At 38.1% G+C, this 18,768-nt stretch overlaps 1 protein-coding gene across 16 annotated transcripts in view; it reads right to left on the minus strand.

Annotated features, from left to right (window-relative positions):
* ERC2 (ELKS/RAB6-interacting/CAST family member 2) overlaps window positions 1-18,768 on the minus strand; it is a 937,892-nt gene that overhangs the window by 770,735 nt on the left and 148,389 nt on the right. The window lies entirely within an intron of this gene.

An 18,768-nucleotide genomic window follows, 5' to 3' on the forward strand; every position in this document is an offset into this window, starting at 1 on the left:
CCCATCCCAAAATCACATCAAAACAAAGTCCACGGGAGTATTGACAGCCTTTGGCCCAGTAATGTGACTGCTGCCAAACCTCTTGGGAACAGACAGTGCAACTGTCAAGTCATTTAAATATTCTTGATGATGGCAAATATTTTCTTTGATGAAGTATAATTAACATATAGTATCCCATCAGTTGCAGGTGTATGTAATAGTTATTTCATATTTTTGTACATTACAAAAATGATCCCATAAGTCTAGTTACCATCTGTCACCATACAAAGTTATTACAATATTATTGACTATATTCCCTATGCTGTACATTGTATCCCTGTGACTCATTTATTTTATAATTAGAAGTCTGTACTTCTTAATCCTCTGCACCTACTTCACCTGCTTCCACCAACACTGATCCACTCTGGTAACCAAGAATCTGTTTCCTGTATCTAAGAGTCTGTTTCTGTTTCGTTTGTTCATTTGTCTCGTTTTTCAGATTCCACATATAAGTGAAATCATAAAATATTTGGCTTTCTCTGACTTATTTCATTCAGCACAATACCCTCTAGATCCACCCATGTTGTCACAAATGGCAAGATCTCATTCTTTTATAGCTGAGTAATATTTCATTGTGAGATATAAACACACACACACACACACACACACACACACACACACACACACACCTTATCCATTCATCTATTATGCACACTTAGGTTGCTTCCAATATCTTGGCTATTGTAAATAATTCTGCCATAAACATAGGAGTGCATATATCTCTTCTAATCGGTGTTTTTGTTTTCTTCAGATAAATACCCATAAGCGGAATTACTGGATCATATGGTAGTTCATAGTTCTCTTTAATTTTTTGAGGAACCTCCATACTATTTTCCATAGTGGTTGCACCAATTTACATCCCACCAACAGAGAAGAAGGGTTCCCTTTTCTCGATATCCTCAACAACACTTGTTATTTTGTGTCTTTTTGATAATAGCCAGTCTGATTGGTGTGAGGTGATATTTCAATGTGGTTTTGATTTGCATTTCTCTGATGATTAGTGATGTTAAGCATCTTTTCCTGTGCCTGTTTACTATCTGTATGTCTTCTTTAGAAAAATGTTTATTCATGTCCTCTGCCTATTTTTTAATCAGATTGTTTTTTCTACTAAGTTATAGAAGTTATTTATATATACTGATATTAACCCCCTATCGAATATATGATTTGCAAGTATCTTCTCCCATTCCGTAGGTCGCCTTTTCATTTTGTTGATGGTCTCCTTTGCTGTGCAAAAGCTTTTTACTGTGATGTAATCCCATTTATCTTAGCTTTTACTGCCCTTGCCTGAGGAGACATATCCAGAAAAATACTGCTAAGACTGATGTCAAAGAACTTATCGCCTATGTTTTCTTCTAAGAGTTTTATGATTTCAGGCCTTACATTCAAGTCTTTAATCCATTTTGAATTTATTTTTTACATGATCTAAGATAGTGGTCCAGTTTCATTCTTTTGCATGTAGCTGTCCAGTTTTCCCAATACCATTTATTGAACAGTCTGTCTTTTTCCCATTTTATATTCTTGCCTCCTTTGTCATAGATTAGCTGACTATATATGTATGGGTTTATTTCTTGATTCTATTCTATTTCATTAATTTGTGTGTCTGTTTCCATGTCAGTACCATATTGTTTTGATTACTATAGCTTTGCAGTATAGCTTGAAATCAGTGAGTGTCATACCTCCAACTTTGTTCTTTATCAGGATTGTTTTGACTATTTGGGATCTTTTGTGGTTTCACACAAATTTTAGGATTCTTTGTTCTAGCTCTGTGAAAAATGACATTAATATTGTGATGGGGATTGCACAGAATCTGTAGATTGCTTTGAGTATGGACATTTTAACAATATTAATTTAGCAGTATTAATTCTTCCAACCCATGAGCATGGTATATCTTTCCATTTGCTGGCGCCACCTGAAATATCTTTCATCGATGTCTTAAATTTTCAGAGTACAGAACTTTCACCCCCTTGCTTAAACTTATTTGTAAGTATTTTATTCTTTTTGATACAATTATAAATGGAATTGTTCTCTGAATTTCTCTTTCTGATAGTTTATTATTAGTGTATAGAAAAGCAACTGATTTCTATATGCTAGTTTTGTATCCTGCAACTTTACTGAATTCATTTATTAGTTCTAGTAGTTTTGTTTTGTTTTGTTTTTTGGTGGAGTCTTTAGAGTTTTCTATATATAATGCCATGTCATCTGCAAATAGTGAAACAGTTTTATTTCCTCCTTACCAATTTGGATGCCTTTTAATTTTTTTCTTACCTAATTACTGGGGCTAGGAGTTCTAATAACATGTTGAATAAAAGCGGCAAGAACGGACATACTTATATAAGTCCTGACAATTGTTTTATTTCTCTTTTGCAATGAAAGTACCTGACTTAAGCTTTGATTACCAAGGCATCCACTTCAAAGAGGCATCCACTTCAATGTTGGCTATCTCAAATAAAGGCATTGCCAACCACACAACTAGATAAAAAGCCATACTGCCTCCTCCGACTGAGGCTCCTTTGTTTTAGAGATCTTGATTGATTTCAGTAACTGAACATTTGAGCTACTTGTTTTTTCTCTTCCAACACTTTAAATCTCCCCTCTTAGGTTTTAAATTCACCAATAAAGAATGAGCCCACAAAACCCTAGGTACCCTCCTCCCTTGACCCCAATAAAAGGAGAACCTCAGACCCATGTACTCTCTACCCATGAGCTCACTGTATGCCCCCAGTGGTGCTGTTCAATTTCCAGGTCTTTTAAGTAATATGCCTTCAAAGTTTCTTGCTGATTATTGCTCAAGGGCATCTTGCAATCACAGTAAGAACCACAAGGCCAATACAACCACAGTACTAGTTATTGATAGACTGAGACCAGCACAAAACAGATTTATGAGATGATCTAAGTTTTTGGAAACAAACATGATGAATTGGGATGATGAGACTGGAAATCATCTTTTCTGAGAGTGACCAAAACTAAGACTGGTTTTCTTATGTGGTTCATAGACTAGCCAGAAAGGAATTCCAAGGAAAAATTGCCAAAATGCTTTGAGTGGAGACAGCCACATTGGAAGACAACTCTGTAAGGGGTCTACCCCTTTGGATGGGCAAGTTGCCCATCATCCTGATCCTTTGTTTCCACACCTGCAAAATGGGGATAAACATAATGCTTAATTTACAGAGTTCCTGTGAGGAATAACTAAGGTAATGCATCAAGTGCCAAGTTTGAGAGCAAAGGAAGGGAAGAAGTTTGATAGAAAGGAAGAAAAGAAGGTAAGAAAGTAGAAGAGAAGAATGGGAGGGAGGGAGGAAAAAAGGAGACAGAAATGGAGGGAAAATTGATTTATTTATCCATTCAACAAACATTTACCTGGTATCTCCCTTATACTCAAGAAAGGAAGAAGGAAGGAAGGAATGGAGGAAGGGAAAATGGAAGGGAGGGGAGGGGGAAAACAAATGGTCCATGCTCATAGTCCATGCAGACAAGTAAACCCATAGTAGCTCCACTATGTTATGAGGTTATGACAGACGTCATAGCCAGGTGGCTAGAAATTCAGAGAGGATGTAACCCAGGCTAGAGACATGTGAGAAAATACTCCAAACAAAGAGCCACCACTGAGCTGGATCTTGAAGAACAATTGAGAGTCAGCCCCGTGAAGAAATATGGAAAGAGAAGAGAAAGTATAAAAGCCCAGAGGCAAAGACACACCAGACCTATTAAGGAATAGTAATAGCAAAAATCTGGGCAGCAATTACCACATGCCACACATAGTTCTAAGCTTTTTTTTAACCCTCACAACCACCCTGTGAAGTAGCCATTGTTTTAGATCTCCATTAAAGGGATGAGAAAATGGAGATGCAAAGTGGTTAAGTAACTTGCTCCAGGTCATCCTCCTAGGTGATGTTCATCAAGGCTTATCTGACACCAACTCCCTTACTCAAACCACTATACCATGTAGCCTCTGAATTGGCACAAATGCTTCAGGATGCTGGAAAAATAAATAAATAAATAAATAAATAAATAAATAAATAAATAAAATAATGTAGGGTGGAGGCAAGAGTTGTGAGAGCAGACAGGCAGGCAATTAATGACAGTTTACAGCAAATCTTCAAATTTAAAGTTAGCCATCGTAACCAGGCTGTTCCTCATTCAGAGGTTATCATGATAGATGTTTTCAGGTGCATATTTATTAATAGGAAAATTTTTTTTCCAGGTAGCCTCTTTCTTAATTAAATGACTTCAGCATGATCACACAATCTGATAATCAACCAAATTTAGTGTTCAAAACTTTCTCAAATCCATGTCATTTAATTTTCTTTCTCTTTAAAAAAATTTTTTTAATGTTTATTTTATTTTTCAGAGAGAGAGAGAGAGAGAAAGTGTGAGCAGGGGAGGGGCAGAGAGAGAAGGAGACAGAAAATCTGAAGCAGGCTCCAGGCTCCCAACTGTCAGCACAGAGCCTGACATGGGGCTCAAACCTACCAACTGTGATATCATGACCTGAGCCAAAGTGGGACACTTAACTGACTGAGCCACCCAGGCACCCCGTCATTCTATTTTAAAATATTTAAAATTAAGCAGAATTCTCCTTGTTCCTAAAAAGGAATTCTTGAACAAAAGGCATGTACCTTACAGAGTCTTGATCATCTTTCTGCATCATATACTGGAGAATGGGAAGGGGAGCTGAAGCAACTTCTCTCTCTGTCTCTCTCTATCCTCCCTCACTGTTCTACTTTTAAGAAATTCAAATCAATCAAGTTTCAAAATTCATTTGCCAGATAGTCATTTCTAGCTAGATATTTAACATAGGCAATTTGTATTTTAAAATACAAAGACAGCACTTTTAATAATCCACTGAAAAGAATATCCTGTGTCTCAGTTTCCTCATTTGCAAAAGGGGGAGTGTAATGGGTGCCTGGGTGGTTCAGTCGGTTAAGCATCCAACTTTTGATCTCAGTTCAGGTCATGATCTCATGGTTTGTGGGATCAAGCCCCATGTCAGGCTCTGTCAAGCACAGAGCCTGCTTGAAATTCTCTCTCTCCCTCTCTCTCTCTCTACCTCTCTCTCTCTAATATAAATAAATAAACATTTTTAAAAGGGGGGAAGAGTAATAATTCCTAATACATAGGGTTATTGTGAAAATTCAGAGCTAATACATATAAAGCTGTAGAAAGTACCAAGTACAGAGTAATCACATCAGTCAGGATAGGCTAGGATATGCTGCCCTCACACCAGCAACAAAAACCCATATTCTGAAAGACACAATCTACTTGACACACTGATGACAAGGAATCAGAACTCTTATAGCTCAAAGAGACCTTAAAGATTAGCCTGTTAATCTCATTTTACAAACGAAAAAATCATATCACGCAGGTTAAAGGGCAGGCCCAAAAGAACAATCACATTGCCAAAGCCAGAATCTGTTTCTGGGAGCATGGAAGCTTGGTCTCTGGAATCCTGAACTCCATCATGGTATGTATTCTAGTAATGCTAAGAGCAGAACAAAAGGGGGTGGCTCTCTAACAGCTTAGGAAACAGTAGTCATGTCTTGAACAGGGCGGATGAGAGATAACCTAAATCATTTCACTTACTCCCTGGGCCCCATCCAATAGTTAAATTGCATGGGACATCCATGGACAATTTACTGAGACCTCCTTTCTAAGTCTTCAGAATTGGACTGTGAGCTAATTAAAATTAGCTATTAGAGGACAAGCTCTAGAAAAACTAGCTCTAGAAGATCAGACACAGTACAAGCAAAATCTCTGGCAAAGCCAAAGGCACCTTCTCTAAGGGCCAAAAGGTAAGAAAAACAAAGCACAGTTTTTAATTCTGCCTTTCCAGATTATTCAATTCCTTCAGACTGAATCACCTCCCCCTTCTCAACCATGAAAGCACATTTCTTTTAAGGCAATTGCCCAAACCCTACTGGATCAATAATCAAGAGCATTCATTTCAGCTTGATACCTTTATCAGGTACCTACCTACAAACCAGCAATCTGTAAGGTTGTATTCTAGGGCCTTCTCTTTGAAATGTGCCAGTTATCTTTGTGCTTTCAACTTCCCACAGCCTCAACCACTCTTCTGTGGCTTCCATTCCACTGCATATCTGGAGAGGGAAGCCCTTCCAATGTCCACCTTCATTAGGACGAAACATCACCAGGTGATCTGACCTCATGCCTGGGTCCTAGTCAAACTGCTGTCAACTGAGAACTTATGGCACAAGTGGAACAGGTGACAAAACTGCTAATTCCCTTTAAGAACAAAAATGAGTCTGTGACTAGATGGGCATTCAGAAAGCTGTTTACTCCCTACCCTAATTCTGGGATCATTCTCCAGTTGTTTTCAAAGTATCAAAGCTCAAAAGGCAAACTCCCTTCTCCATAGCCTGCCAGTGAGGACACCACTAAGAGAAGCAAAGCAGATATCACAATGGCATCCAGGCTACTCTTTACAGTCACTCGGCTAAGAGTGCAAATAGAATGCATTATGTTTATCCTGATATCCTGATATCTTCAACCCAGTTTTTTTTAAGCTCCCCCCCCCCAAACTTAATTGCATACTTTGAAATCTGCCCTGGAGGTGCCTGGGTGGCTCAGTCGGTTGAGCGTCCCATTTCAGCTCAGGTCATGGTCTCACGGTTCATGAGTTACAGCCCCACATCAGGTTCTCTGCTGTCAGCACAGAGCCCACTTCAGATCCTCTGTCTCCCTTGCTCTCTCTGCCCCTCCCTCTCTCTCTCTTTCTCTCTCTCTCTCTCCTCCCACCTCTCAAAAATAAAAAAATAGACATTAAAAAAAAAAGAAAAAAGAAATCTTCCCTGGATAGTAAAGACTAGCCCCATTTCCAGTCCACAAAAGGGAAAAAAAAAAGTTTAAAATCATTAGTCTGTCCTTTAAACATAGGTAAACAGACTGCGAGTGTAATAAGATTAGCCTGTTCAATTGATTCCAAGTCTCAGACAATAAAAGAGGTCATAACAACTTCTGTTTCTGGCATTACACCAGGCTATGTTTTCTGATAAGCCCTCCCACTACACAACAACTAAATAAAACCAAATATATCTTTTAAAGCATTGCTGTGCTTACAAGAAAGTAAGGAAAATCTCTAAGAAAGAGAAAGATTAAGAGAAAGAAAGTGAGCTTTTCAGGGGCAGGTTCTGGGCCAAATTTGTATTATACTCCCAAATCTAGCACATAATAGGTATTCAATAAATAATGAAATATGGGCAGAAAGATGAGAGGAGCAGAAGGGAAATTGTCTCACCAGATGTCTCACAGCGGAACACTGTGAGAGAGAATAGGTTTCCATTCCTCTTTGCTTTACTGTACTTAGACTAGGGGTGGGAGAGTGTGGGGCCAGTAGGGAGGGAGAGGGTATCCTCGACCTCAGATTACTCTGTCCTGTTCTCTCCTCCAAAACTCAAAATGCCTCACGTCCACCAACTCACTCATCTGACAAGACTGCTCTGATGCTGCCAGCACTATGTCCACTTCACAAGAGGATAAATTGGACTGGCTTAAGGGATTTGACTGCAATCACATTGTTAGCAGATATGGGCCAGTGTCTAAAACTGAGGTTTCCTCCAGCCAATTCTAAAGTTGCCCTGCTATAAAAAATATAGAGAACTTCATTTTGCACAACTCTTATAAGCTCTTATAAGTCACCTAATCTTGGGGGGAAAAAGTGAACAATAAAAATATAAGAAACTAAGCCGTACTTGAGTTTATATGGAAAAGGGGGGAAAAGATACTTTGCCTTAGCCAACATTCAGGAGAATAACTTCCAATAGCTACTGGAGTCAGAATTTAATCCATATTTCAGCATGTCTAAAATACAAAAAGGTAAATAGAATGAAAATATAATTATATATGTATGATGTGCATGGAACACACAATTATTTAAATAAGGACTAGCCAGATGTTTAGAATCTACTCTGTCTTATCCCCAAACATGGAAAATATGAGTTCCTGGCAAATTTGAAAAAATTCGTGACCTTAAGCTCTTTTCCACACTATGGGGAAAAAACAAAACAAAACAAAATGATAAAGTTTTGTGCTATAAAGCAGTTTAGGGTTTCATTGCTATGAAAACCGTCTCTGAGCTATATAAAAATATGAATTGGCCTATACCCAAAAGTCTTGAACTTTTTTTTAATAAATCCATACTCCTTCTCAAGCAAGGGCTTAACATAACTTTCAAAGAAAACAGAATCTCTTTGCAGACAACTTGGCCTGCTCTGCTTCTCCTGTGACTTTATTTTCCTATTTATCATTTTTGAGTTTGTCTCTAATCAAATTTTAAGGGCAGGTTGTCTGATCCCTTTTTCCATAATCCCATGTGCAGGATGTACAGCCCTCCTCGTGGCTCCGACCCTTCCACGGACCACGTCATGTATGTGAAAAGACAAACAGCAGACGCTGGCTAAAAACATGTGGCCCCAGTGTGCTATGGAAGAGCTGCTCTGCTGAGAAAGGATTAAAAAAATTAATATTTAGACATATGGTCCTAGGCTTTCTCTTTTAGGGAAGAACAAGCACACATAACCAATAAAGAATATTGATAGGTGATTTTTAAAAGCACCAAAGCACCATGATCCTGGGATCCTCACACAGATACACTGTCACTGATAACTGCAGAACCCACTTTGGTTGATAACATGTGACATTTTGCCAAGATTCATAACAATAAGAACAATATACATGGAAAAGCCCTCTTGGCAGCTGCTTTTGTAAGCAAGGAGTTCTGGTTCTCATTACAGACCAATACTGTAAGATGGCATAGTACTGGAATATTGTGCTGAGAGTTAAGGACTTAAGTTCTAATTCTGGCTTTGCTGCTAACAAATTATATCATGTGGGGAAAATCACTAAACTTGTCTAGGATTCCAAGAACAGTGATGATGAACTGGGTTTTGAATCCTGGATCTACCTATTATAACCTATGCTGCCTTGGACAAATCACTTAAGTACTTTGAGCATTGAATTATTCATCCATAAAAAAGAAACAATAATTGTAACTAAGGTACAAGGTTCACACAAAGACCACATGAGATGTTCATCGCATAAGTGAACAGGTTCCCATAAAGCATAAAGCACCGGGCCTGGCACATAATGGACCCAGTAAATGTTCACTGTTACTGGTTGACACAGTGGTGGTGGCTAGAGGCTTGGAATTAAAATTTCTCTCCTTACTCCTCCCATTTGAGCAGGGAAAAGACATAAGCATAATGAACATACATTTTTGATCATCGAATAAATGCAACAGTGGGAAACAAAATGCTAATAAGCACTTTGGCATTTTTTAAATAAGGGAAACAGGAAACAGTTGTTTTAAGACCAACTTAAAGATGGCTAAAATTGATTTCCCATTAACTGGTCTATAAATAACTCTATAAGGGGCTCTCAGGAATAGCAACATGAACATGCCTGTTTTGAAAGTCAGGGTTTTTTCCCCTACTAGTCCTCCGTAATACATAAGCAACTAAAAGACAGTAGCATCTCCTGATGTTGACACCGCTCAACCTGTTACAGGTGTGTGTGTGTGTATGTATGAATGAATAAATAAAAACAAAAAAAAACCCAAGTTTAAGAAATATTGATACTTTTTAAATGTGTTTAGAGAAGCAACCCAAATCATGTACTCATGGAAACAATGGCTAAAACTGGAGCTTTTCTAGGAGCCTGGGTGGCTCAGTCGGCTGAGCATGGGACTTTGGCTCAGGTCATGATCTCTTGGTTCGTGGGTTCAAGCTCTGTGTCAGGCTCTGTGCTGACAGTTCAGATTCTGTGTCTCCTTCACTCTCTGCCCCTCCCCCACTCATGTTCTGTCTCTCTCTCTCAAAAATAAACATTTAAAAAAACGTTTTCAATTAAAAAAATTGGAGGTTTTCTATTATTAATAGCCACATGCAGTTAGAGGACAGCTCTTTGATTTTAATTGCTTAGCAAATCTTTAGTGTAAATGACATTTTAAAATATTTATTGCAATTCCCTCCCCTGTCACCTCCTCTTCACCCCGCGACATGTTTATTTAACAAAATTGCTAACCATCTAAATATTTTAAAACAAGTAAGAGGTTTTATCTAAATTATTGTCATTCAAATAGCTGTGTGGTATGCACTGAACTTCCCTACTCTGAGCCACATGGGTCCCTCAGCCAAACTGTAGTCCTTGCTATCAAAGTTTTCATGAGGAGAGAATTTTCCTAAGTACTTTACCCTCCTGCTTCTCTCACTCCTTGTGCCACTGCTGGTAAGGGGGATAACTGACCTCCACACGACTCAGAATGTGGTCCTAGGAACAGCAGAGCAGCATCCTGTAAGAAAGGTGGAACTTCATGTCCCACCTCAGACCTGCAATATCAGAATCTGCATTCTTACATGCCAGGTAGACTGCCTTTAAGACTGCCTTTACATGCCTTTAAGACTGCCAGGTAATCTGAAGGCACATAAAGGTTTGAGACTTCAAAACAGAAAAGTTTCACCCTTACTACTGCTTTAAGTAACGATCGTTTGGTAATAAAAAGGTGGGGAAGGAAAACATCATGAAAAGAGTACTGTGGTATAGTCCAGTCCTAAGAAGTATACTGAAAACTTAGTTTGTGTGATTCATTAAACCTAAATAAAGTATGAGTAGTGCCCCTTAGTATCAGATACTACTAGATAGAGCAGACAAATTGGGCATTCATTCACTCATTCAACCATTACTGAGCTATGTGCTATTTGACAGACATAAGTGTCCTCTCCAAGTCTAAAAAGAAATCTTGCCAGGTTAAATATAAATAAATAAATATTACATGTGTAACATATTTTATTATATATATAAAATATATCATTATATTATAAATAATATATATTGCTATATATACTGCTTATTTTTAAGAGAGGCATAATATCTGAATTTTAATTCTGTACTGCATTTGTTGTTACCATTACTTAAAAGAATCTAAGGGAAGCTTTAAAGAGTCATCTGAAATGACAGTACCAAGCTTTACAATCAACTGTTGTATTCATTTTTAGTTTTAAATAGCATTTCCGCATGCATGTCTGTGCTCTTGGTGGAATTTTAAGTGACTGGGAATACCATGAGAAGTCTTAGATGAATCTTCTTTTTCACATTATAACTTGACCAATATAGGGAACTTGCACAGTATAGAAAAAATGTGGATACACTGGTTCCTAAGTAGCTTAATCACTCAAATTCTCTTGTTTCCCCATTTTATCAATGCACTAGAATCACAGCTGTGCTGACAGCTCAGGGCCTGGAGCCTGGTTCAGATTCTGGGTCTCCCTCTCTCTCTGCCCCTCCCCTGCTCATACGCTCTGTCTCACTCTTTCTCTCTCAAAAAATAAACATTAAAAAAAAATTGAGTTGACAGTGAAAGTCCTAAATATTTGATTGAGAATAATACCTCCAATTGAAAACTCTCTCTTTGATGTCTGAGGCCTTGGGTTGATCTCCAACATGATCACTCAGTAGCTATGGGATGGATCTGACCACACACTAGCTACAGGGTTCCACAGCCTCTAGTGGGCTGTATGACATTAACAGGTTACTTCTGTTTTCTAGGTCTCAGTTTCCAGCTCTTTTAAAAGCTGCTAAAAATACAAACATCTCACAAAACCATGATAAGGTTAAACAGATAATGCATATCAGATACTTAGCAAGTCCCACTTCAGCCCACAGGAAGCCATCATCTTTAAAAGCCTCTGTTATGAATATACAAACCCAGATTGCAAACCCTCCCAAAACGCAATGGAAAGAAATGAAAGTAGAGTAGGGGAAAAATGTGAAATTATGTTTGCCTATATCATATACAAATAAATCCTTTAATCCAGAAGAACTTTCTGGCTTGGCCACCTTGGATGCTAACCTTTTAATAGCAAATAAAATACTTTGAAAGAACCACCCTAGATTTTCTACAAGCTGGTATATGCATTTTAAAGACACAGCAAATACTGAACAACAGAATCACTGAACATTGGTGATGAAAGGGATCAGAAAGATAATCATCCTTGCTTCTTTTTAAAGGAGGATAACCTGAGGCCCAAAGAGGGAGACCTCTTGTCACCAAAAGCCACAGCAGAGATGGCAGCACTGCTAGTTATAAAGCCCAGACCCCAAACTCTCAGCACACTGCTGTGTCCCAGTCTTTGTCTTCTAGCCCCACGCACCAGTTTTATTTGGTCACTGAACTGCAAAAGGATCCAGTTACCACATAATTAGTGTCAGGGTATGTGCAACAGCTGCCACAAGCCAGATTTCTACACTGGAGTCAAACATCTTTGGCCCAGAGGCATCTCTTCCACCACACACCACCGATGGTACAGCTGCTGTAACCACAGTCCATAACCAGCAGCTCCAAGACTTCAAGAGTTGGAACAAATGATTAATTCCAAGAAGGATGAAGTAACTTTTCTCTCTGAAAGGACTTCTTAAAGAATACCTTTAGGGAATTTTGAAAGATATAGCATTCTTCCACCTGAGAGCTTAAAGACTTTGAAAAGGTTTGAGAGGAATTTTTCCCCAAAAAGTATATGAGATAAATGTCAAGAATGAAGGGGGCCACTCAGGAACCTGGAAAAGATAATGATAAGTCACAGGAGATCCATGCTATCATTGAGGAAGCCAAAGCAAAAACCAGACAGAAGGAACAGTTCTTTTGCAGATACCATCACAGGAAGAATATGTTATATGGCTGAGAAATAAGATCCCTTGATACCAATCCTGAATAATATCAATTTGAGGTTATTTTTATTTTATCTGGATAATTTTTTTACATATTATTAAGAGTTTTCCTTAGCAAAGACTCAGAAACCCACATACGCATTCATAAGCGTATAGATACATTTCATATGCTTTAAGATTCCTTCTCAAATCTTTAAACCAGTGAAAGAGAGTACAGTTTTCTCCAAAAGAACAGTAAAAAGTATTCTTAAACAAGGACTGCAAAGTGCCCTTTTCATCCCTGGATATTTATTTTGTTTTATAATTCATTTGAGACTTTTAAAGTCAGGAAGGGATAAAAAAAAAATGGCTTTCAAATTTGAGTCTGGAACAGAGCTAACCTATCAAGTCCAACAGGGATATAAAGAAAGTATCTAACAGCGCAGACACTGCCGGTGCCCAGAACAAAAGCATTATTGAATGGAAGAAGAATTTAAATTGAAGCAAGTCCTAATGTAATACCTTAGTAACTCTAGGTCCTACTGCCATTTTTCCCAATAAGATGAACTATTAGTCCTGGTTTACATAAATTTCAACATACCAGGGCCATCAGCAAGCTACAGGGAGGCCAATGGCCCTCTTGAGTCCATGCATCTGTAACACCATTTAAAACATGATTGTTCCTCTCACCATCATTTGCCTCCTTAACTGTGGACCCTACAAAACCAATGGAGGGAGGGGCCGTGAAATGGGTGGAGTCTTTTGCTGTATCTTTGAAGGTTTTCTTTCTTTAGTTTAAAAACCCAAAGGGAAATAGAGTGGAAAGAATTACAGCCTTCATGGTTTTATAAAGGAGGAAAAAATAAACTTAGGATGAGCTTACAGTTTACAGTCTGTAAAGAGCCTCCTCCCTCATTTATTAATCCTTTAAATAACCTTTCCAATCACCTTTTAAAGGGGAAAAGAAAACTCTGTCATTATAGGAGTTGCTGAAATCCAGTATGGGAAACTAGTTAAGAGCTGAGTCCTGTATCAAGCAAGAACTGGTTCTACCACTGCTTGTCTATACTGTTTAATCCCTGGCAAATTATTTTCCCTCAATTTCTTCCACTGTAAAATGAGGATGATACAAATGTAGTTATGAGTAAGTTTACATGTAAGAATATATAAAAATATATTTATAAACAGACACATAGCTTATTATAGTCTATGGATTCAATAAACAACTTCTCTTAATGTTATAATTAGTGTTAATAGTGAAAAACACCATTAGGCTGGCAAATATCTTTAAAGGTTATTTAGCAACATATTCAATAAACTCTAGGCCAGATAACATTTATTCACTTCCTCAGAAAGAAGGCTTTTTTCCTTTTTTTGAAAGATTTTTTAAGGATATGACACAATCTCCCACCAACCCCCTATCAGGCAACCATTATGTTACAAAGAATTCTTCTTTCATTTGAGGCCAGAGAGTTTGAAAGTATAAGTTGGTCATTCATTTTTGCTACAACCACTCCCAGGCAATATTCGCTCACCTCATTGTATGTGCTAAGCACTATGTATGATAAGCCATTGAGGATAAAAGGACAGAGAAAGCACGAGACATAGTCCTTGGTCCTGAGACAGTCTTAGTCAAGAAAAAGTGACAGGGATGTCTGGGTGGCTCAGTTGGTTAAGCATCGGACTTTGCTCAGGTCATGATCTCACGGTTCGTGAATTTGAGCCCTGCGTCAGGCTCTGTGCTGACAGCTCAAAGCCTGAAGCCTGCTTCGGATTCTGTGTCTCCCTCTCTCTGTACCTCCCCTGTTCATACTCTGTCTCTCTCTCTCAAAAATAAATAAACATTTAAAAAATAATAATAATAAGAGAAAAAGTGACAAATGGGAAGATCAATAATCACAACAGAAAGGAATGTGAGCATAAGGAAGGGTGTACAATGTGCTAAGGGCAGTGCAGAAGAGGAAGGCATCAATCTGGTCTGTGCACAGGCAACAACTCCACAGAGGATGTGAACTTTGAGTGGGACTTAGAATACAGAAGAATTTCCTAAAGGCAAAAAAGGGAAGGTATTCCAGGCAGGATAAAGGGCTTGGTTAAAGGTGTCAAAGCATGAAAAAAAAATCAAGGAAAAGAATATGGAGCTTGAGAGCCAAATATAAGATGAAGAGTGGCAGGAGGCAGTACAAAGGTGGTAATGCTCATCAGTAAAGGACCCAAATTCCATATGAAGAATGCAGACATCATAAAGCAGAGAGTGATGTAAATGGAGTGCTTTGTACTGCATATTGTAAACTGGGCTTATGAATATATTCTGAGAGGTCTTTGTGTTTTATAAAATTTGAAATTTGTTTAATTTTAATGATAATTTAAAAATAAAATTACCTGGAAATTAAGATACAACTTTTCTTTGCACTAATAATTTATGTTTCATTCATTCATTTATTCATTCACTCAAAAATATCTGTTGAGGGGCGCCTGGGTGGCGCAGTCGGTTAAGCGTACGACTTCAGCCAGGTCACGATCTCGCGGTCCGTGAGTTCGAGCCCCGCGTCAGGCTCTGGGCTGATGGCTCAGAGCCTGGAGCCTCTTTCCAATTCTGTGTCTCCCTCTCTCTCTGCCCCTCCCCCGTTCATGCTCTGTCTCTCTCTGTCCCAAAAATAAATAAAAACGTTGAAAAAAAAAATTATCTGTTGAATATCTACTATATGCCAGGCACAATCCTAAGCATTGGGGATATAACAATGAGCAAAGAGAGAGAGTACATGACCTCGTGGAACTTAGAATCTCGTAAGGAGAGACAATCCATAAACAAAAGTATAGCATATCAAGAAACAGTGCTACACAGATTAATAAAATATAAACATGGTAAGAAGGTGTTAATTTTATACAGGGTAGATCAATAGTCATCCTTCCTCATTAAAATGACATTTCAGCAAAGACCTGAAGGAGTAAGATATTTGGAAGATTTTTTCAGAGAATAAGATTTTGTTTCCCCACACTTGTCACAAATATTCTTAAAGGTCTATAAGAATTACTTTTAATTTTTTTTAATTTTTTTACATTTATTTATTTTTGAGAGACAGAGAGAGACAGAGCACAAGCAGGGGAGGGGCAGAGAGAGAAGGAGACACAGAATCAGAAGCAGACTCCAGGCTCTGCGCTGTCAGCACAGGGCCTGACGTGGGGCTCAAACTCACAAACCGTGATATCATGACCTGAGCTGAAGTCAGACACTCAACAGACTGAGCCACCCAGGCACCCCTACAAGAATTATTTTTAATTTTTACTTTAAAAAGAGTACACATACTCAAGTTTAGGAGAAAAATAGGGAGAAAGTATTTCAGAACTGGAGGTAGGTAGCATGAAATGATGGGCAATTAAAAAAATGAGAAAGGTATTGGAATAACCCAAGGGAAATTGGATGGTGAGGGCCCAGAGTGTAACCTTTACTCGGCTTCTAGCAATATGACAGAACAGATAACTACAAACACCTGGAAAAGCTAGAGAAAATATACAATCAAGAGAAAATATCACTTTGTATGCATAGACGAGCATGCATGAAAGTAAGAGAGATACTCAAGGGCCAAAAACAAAGAGGAAAACTAAAAATCAGATAAGTGAGAAGAGCTGAGGGTTTGGCTATCAAGAGACTAGAAAGGGGTAAAGGGAGGTAGCTTGGGTTAACAGCCTTGGAAGTGGGTCAGAATAGGCTCTAAGCAAGTTACAGCTGAGACCTTTCCATAAAACCAGATCAGTGAAATGGTGGACACAAAACCTGAACTCTGGGCTGAGGATAAGATACAACTAGTTTCTCCAAGGGCCTACTTTCATGTAAATTTGGGATTCATTTTACATTGCCTAAAGATCTGAGAACATCCAAGTAGAGAAATAAAATTACATATGAAAATGATCCCAAGGTGATACTTGGCAAAAACAAACACAAAAGTGCTCTCAAGGAACAGTCTCTAGACCCAGACCACACAGAATGCCAGAAGTCAAATGATATTCAAAAAGAGAACGCCTAAAATATTTCTAAAACTCATTAAAGATTAAGGGGGGGAAAATGGATAAGTATAATTAAACTCATGCCTTAAGCACAGCAAAGTAAAACTACAAAATGCTAAACACAAAGAGAAGATTTTAAAAGCATCCAGAGAGAAAGAACAGATTAACTACAAAAGAACAATGTACAATGACAATGGACTTCCCAAGAGAGCAACAATATTATTTCAACAATAGCTTGAAAATGCTAAAAGAGGGGCGCCTGGGTGGCGCAGTCGGTTAAGCGTCCGACTTCAGCCAGGTCACGATCTCGCAGTCCGTGAGTTCGAGCCCCGCGTCAGGCTCTGGGCTGATGGCTCAGAGCCTGGAGCCTGTTTCCGATTCTGTGTCTCTCTCTCTCTCTGCCCCTCCCCCGTTCATGCTCTGTCTCTCTCTGTCCCAAAAATAAATAAACGTTGAAAAAAAAATTTAAAAAAAAAAAAAAAAAAAAAAAGAAAATGCTAAAAGAAAATAACTCTCAACCTTAGAATTTTACTCCCAGTTAATCTGCCATTCAAAAATGAGGATGAAATAAAGATTATCTCCAGACAAAAACAGAGTTTACCACTAACATAAGCCACCTGAAATAACAGTGTGTTTATATTGGCTCATAAGAGCCAAATTTTCAGGAATTTTGAGTCACTTAACAACATATTGGTAACCAGCACACTATAAATAACCTTAAAGATATTTCTAGAATATGTACTTCAAGAAAAAAAGAAAAATGAATATAGAAGGAAGATGGTAAGAATGAAGGAAAGGTAAGTAAAGATGGTTAAGTGTTTTAATTCTAAATAAGCATTTACTATATAAGACAATAATAATAAGACAACTTGGAGAATCAGGAGTTTATCAGTCAGGTGATCGCCTTATGCTACAGTAACAATACCAAAATCTCTATGGCTGAAAACAATAAATATTTACTTCCACTCATGCTAAATATCTTGCAGGAGCTAGCTGGGGACTCTACCCAGTGTAGCCCCTAAAGGATCTAACCTCAAAACCTTCTTCAACAATTGCCGCACACAAGTCACATAATGAACTACACACTGGCTCTTTAAGCTTCCTGTTTCTCACATTTCACAGGCCAATGCCAGTCACATGGTCATGCCTAATTTCAAAGGAAACAGGAAAGTATAAAACTACCATACCCCCAGAGGGATATAAAAATAAAAACACATAAGATGAGAAGCAAATGGTTAGTGTTTTGTTTTTTTTTTTAGAAAACAGAAGATAAAATCAGTTATCTTTAGACAAATTCAAGTGGATATGTTAAAATTTTAAGAGGAACAGCTAAAAGAATAAAGAATACAGTTAAACTTTCAAATCTACAGGAAAGGAGAATAAAGAAAATACAAACAATCAAAAAAGAGGAAAAAAGCCTAGAAAAGGCAGGGTAAGTAGGAACCCCCCCCCCCAAAAAAAAAACAGTAGAAATTAATCCAAACATATCAGTAATTACAATAAATGTAAATGAAATAAACTTACCACCTAAAAGGACAGAAATCATCTGTTTGTATTCTTTTTAAAGCTGCTGTATCTACACTTAAGAAATATACCTAAAATAAGGGTATAGAAAAGTTTAAAGTAAAAAGATGGACTTAGAGCACAGGCATGAAATCATACAAGTATCAAAGTCACCTGATCCCAGGTATAACCTCAAGCAAGTCAATTAACCCCCTCGAGGAGTGGCAGTTTCCTCATCTACAAAATGAGATTCACAATGTTAAATCTGTTCCACATGTGACCAATGTTATACAACATTCGTAACACCTCACAATGTTATTTGGTTTAGATGCACTGTGTATAAAGTGCTTCATACAGGGCTTGGTTCACATCAGCCGCTTGACAAACGATAGCTATCATCTTATAATTACCTACCTACCCACACAACAGGATAGAAGTTTATAAACAGGGCTTCAATCACTCCTCCAATCCCTTTCCACATGCCCCTTTGCAATAGGACTTTGCCACTACTCCTATCAAGAAGTCCAGTTTGTATCTCCAACCTTTAAGTCTGGGCTAGTGTTGGGT

This window comes from Leopardus geoffroyi, chromosome A2 (genome assembly GCF_018350155.1).
Source record: "Leopardus geoffroyi isolate Oge1 chromosome A2, O.geoffroyi_Oge1_pat1.0, whole genome shotgun sequence".
NCBI classification, from domain to species: domain Eukaryota; kingdom Metazoa; phylum Chordata; class Mammalia; order Carnivora; family Felidae; genus Leopardus; species Leopardus geoffroyi.